Source organism: Arachis hypogaea, chromosome 5, assembly GCF_003086295.3.
Source record: "Arachis hypogaea cultivar Tifrunner chromosome 5, arahy.Tifrunner.gnm2.J5K5, whole genome shotgun sequence".
Taxonomy (NCBI): Eukaryota; Viridiplantae; Streptophyta; class Magnoliopsida; order Fabales; family Fabaceae; genus Arachis; species Arachis hypogaea.
Window position 1 is genome coordinate 82315309 of NC_092040.1, and position 12219 is coordinate 82327527.

Consider the following 12219-nt stretch of genomic DNA (forward strand, 5'->3'; position numbering starts at 1 on the left):
TTTGTTCTGAGCCAATATGGCATTCAGAGTGTCAATCTCAAGAACTCCTTTCTTCTGACTAGTCCCATTGTTCACAGGAATTCGTTCAGAAGTGTACATGAATTGGTTATTTGCAACCATTTCAATCAGTTCTTGAGCCTCAGTAGGCGTCTTCTTCATATGAAGAGATCCTCCAGAAGAGCTATCCAAGGACATCTTGGACAGTTCAGAGAGACCATCATAGAAAATACCTATGATGCTCCATTCAGAAAGCATGTCAGAAGGACACTTTCTGATTAATTGTTTGTATCTTTCCCAAGCTTCATAGAGGGATTCTCCTTCCTTCTGTCTGAAGGTTTGGACTTCCACTCTAAGCTTACTCAATCTTTGAGGTGGAAAGAACTTTGCCAAGAAGGCATTGACTAGCTTTTCCCAAGAGTCCAGGCTTTCTTTAGGTTGAGAATCCAACCATATTCTAGCTCTATCTTTTACAGCAAAAGGGAATAGCATAAGTCTGTAGACCTCAGGGTCAACCCCATTAGTCTTGACAGTGTCACAGATTTGCAAGAATTCAGTTAAAAACTGATGAGGATCTTCCAATGGAAGTCCATGGAACTTGCAGTTCTGTTGCATTAGAGAAACTAATTGAGGCTTAAGCTCAAAGTTGTTTGCTCCAATGGCAGGGATAGAGATGCTTCTCCCATAAAAGTTGGGAGTAGGTGCAGTAAAGTCACCCAGCACCTTCCTTGCATTGTTGGCATTGTTGTTGTTTTCGGCTGCCATGGGTTCTTCTTCTTTAAAGATTTCTGTTAGGTCCTCTACAGAGAGTTGTGCCTTAGCTTCTCTTAGCTTTCGCTTCAAGGTCCTTTCAGGTTCAGGGTCAGCTTCAACAAGAATGCCTTTGTCTTTGTTCCTACTCATATGAAAGAGAAGAGAACAAGAAAATGTGGAATCCTCTATGTCACAGTATAGAGATTCCTTGAGGTGTCAGAGGAAAGAAAAGTAGAAGACAGAAGTAGAAAATTCGAACTTATCAAAGAAGAAGGAGTTCGAATTTTGCATTAAGGAATAGTGTTAGTCCATAAATAAAAGGATGTGAGAGGAGGGAAGGTAATTTTCGAAAATTAAGTAAAAGAATTTTGAAAACATTTTGAAAAACATTAATTGATTTTCGAAAATAAGAGTGGGAAAGAAATCAAGTGATTTTTGAAAAAGATTTTGAAATTAGAAGTAAAAAAGATTTGATTGAAAACTATTTTGAAAAAGATGTGATTAAAAAGATTTGATTGAAAAGTTATGGTTTTAAAAAGATATGATTGAAAAGATATGATTTGAAAACAATTTTTAAAAAGATTTGATTTTAAAAATTAATGACTTGCCTAACAAGAAAAGATATGATTCAAACATTAAACCTTTCTCAACAGAAAAGGCAACATACTTAAAATGTTTAATCAAATCATTAATTGTTAGTAAGTATCTTTGAAAAAGGAAAGAAATTGATTTTGAAAACATTTGATTGAAAAGATTTGATTTGAAAAAGATTTGATTTTGAAAAACTTTGAAAACTTGAAAAAAAATTGATTTGAAAACAAAATCCTCCCCCTTGTGCCATCCTGGCGTTAAACGCCCAGAATGGTGCACATTCTGGCGTTTAACGCCCAAACTACTACCCTTTTGGGTGTTAAACGCCCAGCCAGGCACCCTGGCTGGCGTTTAAACGCCAGTCTGTCTTCTTCACTGGGCATTTTTGAATGCCCAGCTTTTTCTGTGTGATTCCTCTGCAGTATGTTCTGAATCTTCAACTCTCTGTATTATTGACTTGAAAAGACACAAATTAAAAATATTTTTGGATTTTTAATAATAAGGAATAATCAAAATGCAACTAAAATCAAATAATAATGCATGCAAGACACCAAACTTAGCAGTTTGTATACCATTGACACTAACAAAATGAGAATGCATATAACAAAACACTCAAGTCAATAGAATTCAAAGATCAAAACAAAGAAATCATCAAGAACAACTTGAAGATCAATGAGGACACATGCATGAATGCAATAAGAATAGAAACATGCAATTGATACTAAACTTAAGATGAGACTCTAGACTCAAACAAGAAATATTTTTGGATTTTATGATTTTATAATTTTTTTTGGATTTTTCGAAAATTATGTAGAAAAAGAAAATAAAGGTATCAAAATTCTTAATGAGAATTCCAGGAATCATGCAATGTTAGTCTAAAGCTTTAGTCTAAAGAAATTAGACATGGCCAGCCAAGCTTCAGCAGGACATTGCATTCAAGAGCTAAATTGATGAGAATCAATCAGCTTTGGTGATGATAAGAACATCACCTTGAAACACTAGAATTCATTCTTAAGAACTCTGAAGAAAAATACCTAATCTAAGCAACAAGATGAACCGTCAGTTGTCCATACACAAACAATCCCTGGCAATAACACCAAAAACTTGATGTTGTTGCCGGATCTTGGCACTGATGTTACCAAAAGCTTGCTCAAAAACTTGAACAATCCCCGGCAACGGCGCCAAAAACTTGGTGTTGTTGCCGGATCTTGGCACTGATGTTACCAAAAGCATGCTCAAAACTTGAACAATCCCCGGCAACGGCGCCAAAAACTTGGTGCGTGAAATTGTGATCACTACAACTTCACACAACTAACCAGCAAGTGCACTGGGTCGTCCAAGTAATACCTTACGTGAGTAAGGGTCGATCCCACGGAGATTGTTGGTATGAAGCAAGCTATGGTCACCTTGTAAATCTTAGTCAGGCAGACTCAAATGGATATGGTGATGAACGAAAATAACATAAAAGATAAAGATAGAGATACTTATGTAATTCATTGGTAGGAACTTCAGATAAGCGCATGAAGATGCCTTCCCTTCCGTCTCTCTGCTTTCCTACTGTCTTCATCCAATCCTTCTTACTCCTTTCCATGGCAAGCTTAAGCAAGGGTTTCACCGTTGTCAGTGGCTACCTCCCATCCTCTCAGTGAAAGCGATTGCATATGCTCTGTCACAGCATAGCGGAATTCATCTGTCGGTTCTCAATCAGGCCGGAATAGAATCCAGTGATTCTTTTGCGTCTGTCACTAACGCCCCGCCTTCAGGAGTTTGAAGCACGTCACAGTCATTCAATCATTGAATCCTACTCAGAATACCACAGACAAGGTTAGACCTTCCGGATTCTCTTGAATGCTGCCATCAGTTCTCGCCTATACCACGAAGACTCCGATTAAAGAATCCAAGAGATATTCACTAGAGCCTTGATCGCTTGTAGAACAAGAGTGGTTGTCAGTCACCTTGTTCATGGGTGAGAATGATGATGAGTGTCACGGATCATCACATTCATCAAGTTGAAGAACAAGTGATATCTTAGAACAAGAACAAGCGGAATTGAATGGAAGAACAATAGTAATTGCATTAATACTCGAGGTACAGCAGAGCTCCACACCTTAATCTATGGTGTGTAGAAACTCCACCGTTGAAAATACATAAGAACAAAAGTGATCATTGGTTTCGGCCCCAGAGAGGGAACCAGAAGAACCAAGATGAAAATACAATAGTAAAAGGTCCTATATATAGAGAACTAGTAGCCTAGGGTGTACAGAGATGAGTAAATGACATAAAAATCCACTTCCGGGCCCACTTGGTGTGTGCTTGGGCTGAGCAATGAAGCAATTTCGTGTAGAGACTCTTCTTGGAGTTAAACGCCAGCTTTTATGCCAGTTTGGGCGTTTAACTCCCATTTAGGTGCCAGTTCCGGCGTTTAACGCTGGAATTTCTGAGGGTGACTTTGGACGCCAGTTTGGGCCATCAAATCTTGGGCAAAGTATGGACTATCATATATTGCTGGAAAGCCCAGGATGTCTACTTTCCAACGCTGTTGAGAGCGCGCCAATTGGGCTTCTGTAGCTCCAGAAAATCCACTTCGAGTGCAGGGAGGTCAGAATCCAACAGCATCTGCAGTCCTTTTGAGTCTCTGGATCAGATTTTTGCTCAGATCCCTCAATTTCAGCCAGAAAATACCTGAAATCACAGAAAAACACACAAACTCATAGTAAAGTCCAGAAAAGTGAATTTTAACTAAAAACTAATAAAAATATAATAAAAACTAACTAAAAGATACTAAAAACATACTAAAAACAATGCCAAAAAGTGTATAAATTATCCGCTCATCAGTCTTTGAGATGTCTCTTGTAGGAGGATTTGGAGATCCCTCCCCCGGCGAATCCACCGTGTATCATGTGGACATATCTTTCTGGCATCCGAGATGATCGTGCGGTTGGTCCAACGTCTTCTGCTCTTCTTCTTTTCCTTTGTTCATCCTCATGGGTGGCCAGGTATCGATCTAGCTTTCCTTCTCGTACGAGCTTTTCTATGATATTTTTTAAGTCAAAACACTCATTGGTGGAGTGCCCGCGGATCCGATGGTATTCACAATACTCAGCCCGGTTTCCTCCTCCTTTTATACCTTTGAGTGGTCGAGCTAGTGGTATTTTTTCTGTGTTGCAAACCTCTCTGTAGACATCCACAAGAGACACCCGAAGAGGGGTGTAATTGTGGTACTTTTTTATTTTCTCTCCATGTCGATCTTCCTTTTTTCTGGAATCTTTGTCTTTATCCCGAGGGGTGAACCCTGCTTTTGAGGTCTCTCCTAATGGGGAGTTTTCCTCCATGTTGATGTACTTTTCCGCTCGCTCCTGTACCTCGTTCAGAGATGTGGGGTATTTCTTTGATATGGATTGACTAAAAGGCCCTTCTTGCAGACCATTAATAAGACCCATGATGGCAGCTTCTATTGGAAGGTTTTGTATATCCATGCATGTTTTGTTGAATCTCTCCATGTAGTTACGCAGGGTTTCCCGCTCTCCTTGTATGTTTCCTAGTAAGCTCGGAGCGTGTTTAGCTCTGTTCTTTTGGACGGAGAATCTGGCCAGGAATTTTTTAGCCATGTCGTCGAAACTTGAAATGGACCTAGGAAAGAGATTGTCGAACCATCTAATTGCTGTTTTTGTTAAAGTAGTTGGAAAGGCTTTGCAATGAACTGCATCTGAGGCATCGGTGAGGTACATTCTGCTTCTGAAGTTGCTGAGATTATGGCTGGGATCTGTAGTGCCGTCGTATAAGGTCATGTTTGGAAGTTTAAAGTCCTTTGGGATTTTTGTCTTCATGATTTCTTTGGTGAATGGGTCTTGCTCCTTTCGTGCGTTATCTTCGGAAATAGATCGGCTGGCTTTCATCTTGACATCAGCTTTAAGTTTTAGGAGTTTTATTTCCAGTTCCCGGCGTTGCCTTATTTTTCTTTACAGATCCTTCTCGGCCTCTCGTTAACGTAGGGCATCTTCCTCAACTTGTTTTAACCGATCTTGGAATGCCTCCAGGGCTCCCTCATTTGGGGAGTTCTTATTGTTGATTTGGGGAGTATCTTTTGGTGTTGTGCCCGCATTTTTGTGCGGCGTTCTTTCTTCTAGATCTGAGGTGTGATCGTTGTCATGGTCGTCTTCCATGGTAATGGAATGACTTCTAGGTTCCACGGCAATGGCGCCAATATTCTGTGGGTTACCTGAAACTGTAGGTCGATCTCGGATGAGATCTTCTATGTGGGTCAGAGCTGTTGTGTCCGACTTGTTGGACTTGGTGATGATGCGGATCCTTCGTCCCCGGAGGGGGGTACCTGCAAGGGACTCTGATCTTAAGTTAGCAAGGGTATTAAGCAGGTATTGAGTAGAATCAGAGTATGAGTTATACCTGGGTGCTCTAGTGTATTTATAATGGTGTGGAGTGACCTTCTTAGATAAGATAAGTTAGTTATCTTATCTTTATCTTATCTTATCTTCAAGGGAACCGCCCTTCTCTCTGTAGGCTTGGGCTGCCGTAAGATCTGGGGCGTGGTCCTCCATTTGGGCCCTTTATTGGGCTTTCCTGTGACTTGGTCGAGCTCTTTGAGAAGAGGTCGGGTTGTCCTGACCTGAAGAGGTCGGTCGCTTTGCCTGTAGAACATCCCAGGTCGGCCCGCTCGACCCAGAGTATGAACAGAGGCCACAGCCAAACTCTAAGTTTGGTATTGAGAGATCTCAACCATACTCTGATCATCTGTGAGGCTCCATGAGAGCTCACTGTCAAGCTATTGACATTAAAGAAGCGCTTATTGGGAGGCAACCCAATTTTATTTTAATTTTATCTATATTATTTTGTTTTCTTTTAGGTTGATGATCATGTGAAGTCACAAAGACAATTACAAAAATAAAGAAAAAAATCAAAAACAGCATTGAAAATAGCACACCCTAAAGGAAGGACTTACTGGCGTTTAGGGTAGCAAAATGGGCGTTTAAACGCCCAATCTAGCACCTTTCTGGGCATTTGAATGCCAGAATAAGGCACCAGACTGGCGTTTAAACACCAAAATAGGGCAATAAACTGGCGTTTAAACGTCAGAACAAGAAGGAAAGCTGGTGTTTAAACGCCAGAACAGGGCAGTAGACTGGCGTTTAAACGCCAGGACTGCACTTTAAGGAGTTTTAAACGCCCAATTGGAGCAGGGATGAAGAATTCCTTGACCCCTCAAGATCTGTGGACCCCACAGGATCCCCACCAACCTCAACTCATTCTCTCTCCTCTCACACCTTTCCACAACACTCTTCCCCAAATACCTTTCACCAATCACTTCTTTAACTCTTCCCCAAAAACCCCACCCACCTTCAAAAATTCAAACCCATTTCCCTCCCAAACCCACCCAAACCATTCGGCCACTCTCCCTATAAATACCCTCCTTCACTCCTTCATTTTTACACATTACAAACACCTTCTTCCCCCCTTGGCCGAACCTATACACCATCCATCTCCTCTATTTTCTTTTTCTTCTACATCTTTCTTTCTTTTTTTGCTCGGGGACGAGCAAATATTTTAAGTTTGGTGTGGTAAAAGCGTTGCTTTTTGTTTTTCCATAACCATTTTTGGCACCTAAGGCCAGAGAAGCCTCTAGAAAGTGGAAAGGAAAGGCAACTGCCTCCACCTTTGAGTCATGGAAGATGGAGAGATTAATCTCAAAGGTCCATCAAGACCACTTCTATGAAGTTGTGGCCAAGAAGAAGGTGATTCCTGAGGTCCCTTTTAGGCTAAAAAAGGGCGAATATCCGGAGATCCGACAAGAGATCTGAAGAAGAGGTTGGGAAGTTCTTGCCAACCCCATTCAACAAGTCGGAATCTTAATGGTTCAAGAGTTCTATGCAAATGCATGGATCACTAGAAACCATGATCAAAGTATAAACCCGAACCCAAAGAATTGGCTTGCAATGGTTCAGGGGAAATACTTAGATTTCAGTCTGGAAAACGTGAGGCTAGCATTCAACTTGCCAATGATGGAAGAAAACGCACGCCCCTACACTAGAAGGGTCAACTTTGATCAAATGTTGGACCAAGTCCTCATGGACATATGTGTAGAAGGAGCTCAATAGAAAAGAGACTCAAGAGGCAACCCGGTTCAATTGAGAAGACCGGATCTTAAGCCTGTGGCTAGAGAATGGTTGGAGTTCATCCAACACTCTATCATTCCCACTAGCAACCGATCTGAGGTAACTGTGGATCGGGCCATCATGATCCATAGTATCATGATGGGAGAGGAAATAGAAGTTCATGAAATCATACCTCTAGAACTCTACAAGGTGGCTGACAAGTCCTCACCTTTGGCAAGATTAGCCTTTCCTCATCTCATATGTCACCTTTACTATTCAGTTGGGATTGTCATAGAGGGAGACATCCTCATTGAAGAGGACAAGCCCATCACTAAGAAGAGGATGGAGCAAACTAGAGAGCTCATCCATAGCACTCAACAAGAGCATGAGGAAGTCCCTCATCAAGAAATCTCTGAGATGCCTCAAGGGATGCAATTTCCTCCACACAATTATTGAGCAACTCAACACTTCTTTGGAAAGCTTGAGTTACAACATGGACCAATTAAGGGTGGAACATCAAGAGCACTCAATCATTCTCCATGAGATTAGAGAAGATCAAAGAGCTATGAGGGAGGATCAACAAAGGCAAGCAAGAGACATAGAGGAGCTCAAGAGCACCATTGGTTCTTCAAGAAGAGGAAGACGCCACCCTCACTAAGGTGGACTCATTCCTTAATCTCCTTGTCTATTTATTTTCTATTTTTCGGCTTTATGTTGTATGTTCTATCTATGTTTTTGTCTTCACTACATGATCATTAGTGTCTAGTGTCTATGTCTTAAAGCTATGAATAACTCCATGAATCCTTCACCTCTCTTAAAATGAAAACTGTGCTTAATTACAAAAGAACAAGAAGTACTTAGATTTCATATTTTATCTTGAAACTAGTTTAATTATTTTGATCTGGTGGCAATACTTTTGTTCTCTAAATGAATGCTTGAATAGTGCATATTTTTTATAGTATGAATGTTAAAATTGTTGGCTCTTGAAAGAATGATGAACAAAGAGAAATGTTATTGATAATCTGAAAAATCATGAAATTGATTCTTGAAGCAAGAAAAAGCAGTGAAAAAGAAAAAAAAGTAAGTAGCGAAAAAAAATGGCAAAAAAAAGAGAGAAAAGAAAAAGAAAAAGCAAAGTAGAAAAAGCCAATAGCCCTTTAAACCAAAAGGCAAGGGTAAAAAGGATCCAAGGCTTTGAGCATTAATGGATAGGAGGGCTCAGAGAATAAAATCCAGGCCTAAGCGGCTAAATCAAGCTGTCCCTAACCATGTGCTTGTGGCATGCAGGTCCAAGTGAAAAGCTTGAGACTGAGTGGTTAAAGTCGTTATCCAAAGCAAAAAGAGTGTGCTTAAGAACTCTGGACACCTCTAACTGGGGACTTTAGCAAAGATGAGTCACAATCTGAAAAGGTTCACCCAGTTATGTGTCTGTGGCATTTATGTATCCGGTGGTAATATTGGAAAACAAAATGCTTAGGGTCACGACCAAGACTCATAAAGTAGCTGTGTTCAAGAATCAACGCACTGAACTAGGAGAATCAATAACACTATCTAAAATTCTAAGTTCCTATAGATGCCAATCATTTTGAATTTCAAAGGAAAAAGTGAGATGCCAAAACTGTTCAGAAGCAAAAAGCTACAAGCCCCGCTCATCTAATTAGGACTAAGTTTCATTGATACTGTGGGGTTCATTGTATATTCTCTTCTTTTTATCCTATTTTGTTTTCAGTTGCTTGGGGACAAGCAACAATTTAAGTTTGGTGTTGTGATGAGCAAATAATTTATACGTTTTTTGGCGCTGTTTTTATATAGTTTTTAGTATGATTTAGTTAGTTTTTAGTATATTTTTATTTGTTTTTAAGCAAAATTCACATTTCTGGACTTTACTATGAGTTTGTGTGTTTTTATGTGATTTCAGGTATTTTCTGGCTGAAATTGAGGGACCTGAGCAAAAGTCTGATTCAGAGGCTGACAAAGGACTGTAGATGCTGTTGGATTCTGACCTCCCTGCACTCGAAGTGGATTTTCTGGAGCTACAGAATTTCAAATGGCGCACTCTCAACTGCGTTGAAAAGTAGACATTCAAGGCTTTCCAGAAATATAAAATAGTCTATACTTTGCGCGAGTTTTGATGACGTAAAAAAGCGTCAAAACGCCAGCTCTTTGCCCTTTTCTGGCATCAAAACGCTAGAACTGGCATAAAAGTTGGAGTTAAACGCCCAAACTAGCACCAAAGCTGGTGTTTAACTCCAAAGAAGACCTCTACACGTGTAAAGCTCAATGCTCAGCCCAAGCACATACCAAGTGGACCCGGAAGTGAATTTCTGCATCATTTACCTATTTCTCTAAACCCTAGTAGCTAGTTTCATTATAAATAGGACCTTTTACTATTGTATTTTCATCTTCAAATCATATAGAGAATTTTGCATATCATATTTTCATATTTGGGGGAGGCTGGCCATTTGGCCATGCCTGGACCTCTAGACCACTTATGTATTTTCAACGGTGGAGTTTCTACACACCAGAGATTAAGGTGTGGAGCTCTGCTGTTCCTCGAGTATTAATGCAAAGTACTATTGTCTTCTTATTCAATTCAAGCTTATTCTTATTCTAAGATATTCGCGTGCACTTCAACTTGATGAATGTGATAATCTGTGACACTCATCACTATTCTCAATCTATGAATGCGTGCCTGACAACCACTTCCATTTTACCATAGATCGAGCATATATCTCTTAGCCTCCATTCCGAAAGATCGGAGTCTTCGTGGTATAAGCTAGAATTATTGGCGACCATTCCTGAGATCCGGAAAGTCTATACCTTGTCTGTGGTATTCCGAGTAGGATCTAGGAAGGGATGACTGTGACGAGCTTCAAACTCGCGAGTGTTGGGCGTAATGACAGATGCAAAAGGATCACTGGATTCTATTCCAACATGATCGAGAACCGACAGATGATTAGCCGTGCGGTGACAGCACATATGAACCATTTTCACTGAGAGGATGGGAAGTAGCCATTGACAACGGTGATGCCCAACATACAGCTTGCCATGGAAAGGAGTATGAAGGATTGGATGAAGGCAGTAGGAAAGCAGAGATTCAAGAGGGATGAAGCATCTCCAAACGCTTATCTGAAATTTCCACCAATGAATTACATAAGTATCTCTATCTTTACTTTATGTTTTATTTATCTTTTAAGTATGAAAACTCCTAACCCATTTGAATCCACCTGACTGAGATTTACAAGATGACCATAGCTTGCTTCAAGCTGACAATCTCCATGAGATCGACCGTTACTCACGTAAGGTTTATTACTTGGACGACCCAGTGCACTTGCTGGTTAGTTGTGCGAAGTTGTGAAAAAGAGTTGAGATTATAATTGTGCGACCAAGTTGTTGGTGCCATTGTGTATCACAATTTCGTGCACCAGTCACCGGAAAGGATTCCCTACTAGACATTCAAAGAACTTGTCCTTGACAACCTAAATCAGAGAGATGAAAATTGAATCACTCAATCTTCTCCATGCAACAAGTGAAGCAAATCATTCACCTCACTTAATCACACTAAAAAACGTGCATAAAGCACTAAAGAGATTTTATTCATCAAAAGTTATGTAAATTGTCTCACCAGAAGGTGTTTAAATAGATCCCAAATAAACTAGCTAAAAGATAAGATAAGATAACTAATTTAAATCAGATTTGATCTTATTGGATTAGATCAGATTTGATTTAAATTTAAAATCCCTAACAATACTACTAAGCAAATCAGAAGTAATTCAAATCTTCTGACAAACTCTGACAGCAAAAAAAATTGAAAATAAATTACTAAAATTTCGAAAATCAATAAAAATTCTACCTCCCATTGAATTTGAAAAGCTTTATTGGGCTTCTTGTTGTCTTGTCATAGCCCAATGGGCCTTATGAATTGTTGCCCTTTCAGCACCACCGTTTTTGAGACGAACTCTTGGTCTTCTTGATGTCCAAGACTGGCATGACACAATTCTTCTAGAATTTAGATCCTTGAATATGACAAGATTATCATTCCATCCCTTAGTTCTAAGATGACAAAAATGTCCTCATGACCACGTATCATTCTCTCCCTCTTCAAAAGGATTCGTCCTTGAATCTTGAATGAGATGCTCTTCGTCCTTCCAAGGAATCCAAACCCAATCTCTGGGTTCAAATACCATTGTTTGATGGCTCTTCTCTATCCACTTAATTGTGGCTATGTCCCTCATGTGTGCAAGGTCAATCTTTCCAACCATGCGTTCACCATCTTGTCCAAAGTGTGTAATTTGTCTTTCTTCCTTTTCATCCATATTAATGCCTCTATAATTGACCAATGAATCTACAAAGCTTGGGAGAGTTGATATAAAAACACTAGGAATTTTATAGTTAGATGTATGAGAAACTAAAGACTCCGTGAAATTCAATGATACTAATGTACTCTTGTCTAAGCTAGAATTTTCTAGATCTCTCTCACAAGTGTGTTTTCTGCTCTTTGTTTCTTTTTCACTTATTGACTCCTCTCGCTCACTATTCTCATCTTTTCTCTCAAAATTCATGCTTTCAAACAAACATGGATTCTTTTCACTCAAACACTCTGATGAGCGGATAATTTATATGCTTTTTGGCATTGTTTTTAGGTAGTTTTTAGTAGGATCTAGTTACTTTTAGGGATGTTTTCATTAGTTTTTATGCAAAATTCACATTTCTGGACTTTAATATGAGTTTGTGTGTTTTTCTATGATTTCAGATATTTTCTGGCTGAAAT

General features: G+C 39.6%; 1 non-coding gene across 1 annotated transcript; it reads left to right on the forward strand.

Annotated features, from left to right (window-relative positions):
• The first annotated feature begins 249 nt into the window (after positions 1 to 249).
• Positions 250 to 357, forward strand: LOC112804541 (small nucleolar RNA R71). The gene has a single exon (XR_003203153.1). It is a non-coding gene; the product is annotated as a small nucleolar RNA R71 (small nucleolar RNA).
• Positions 358 to 12219: the final 11862 nt, after the last annotated feature.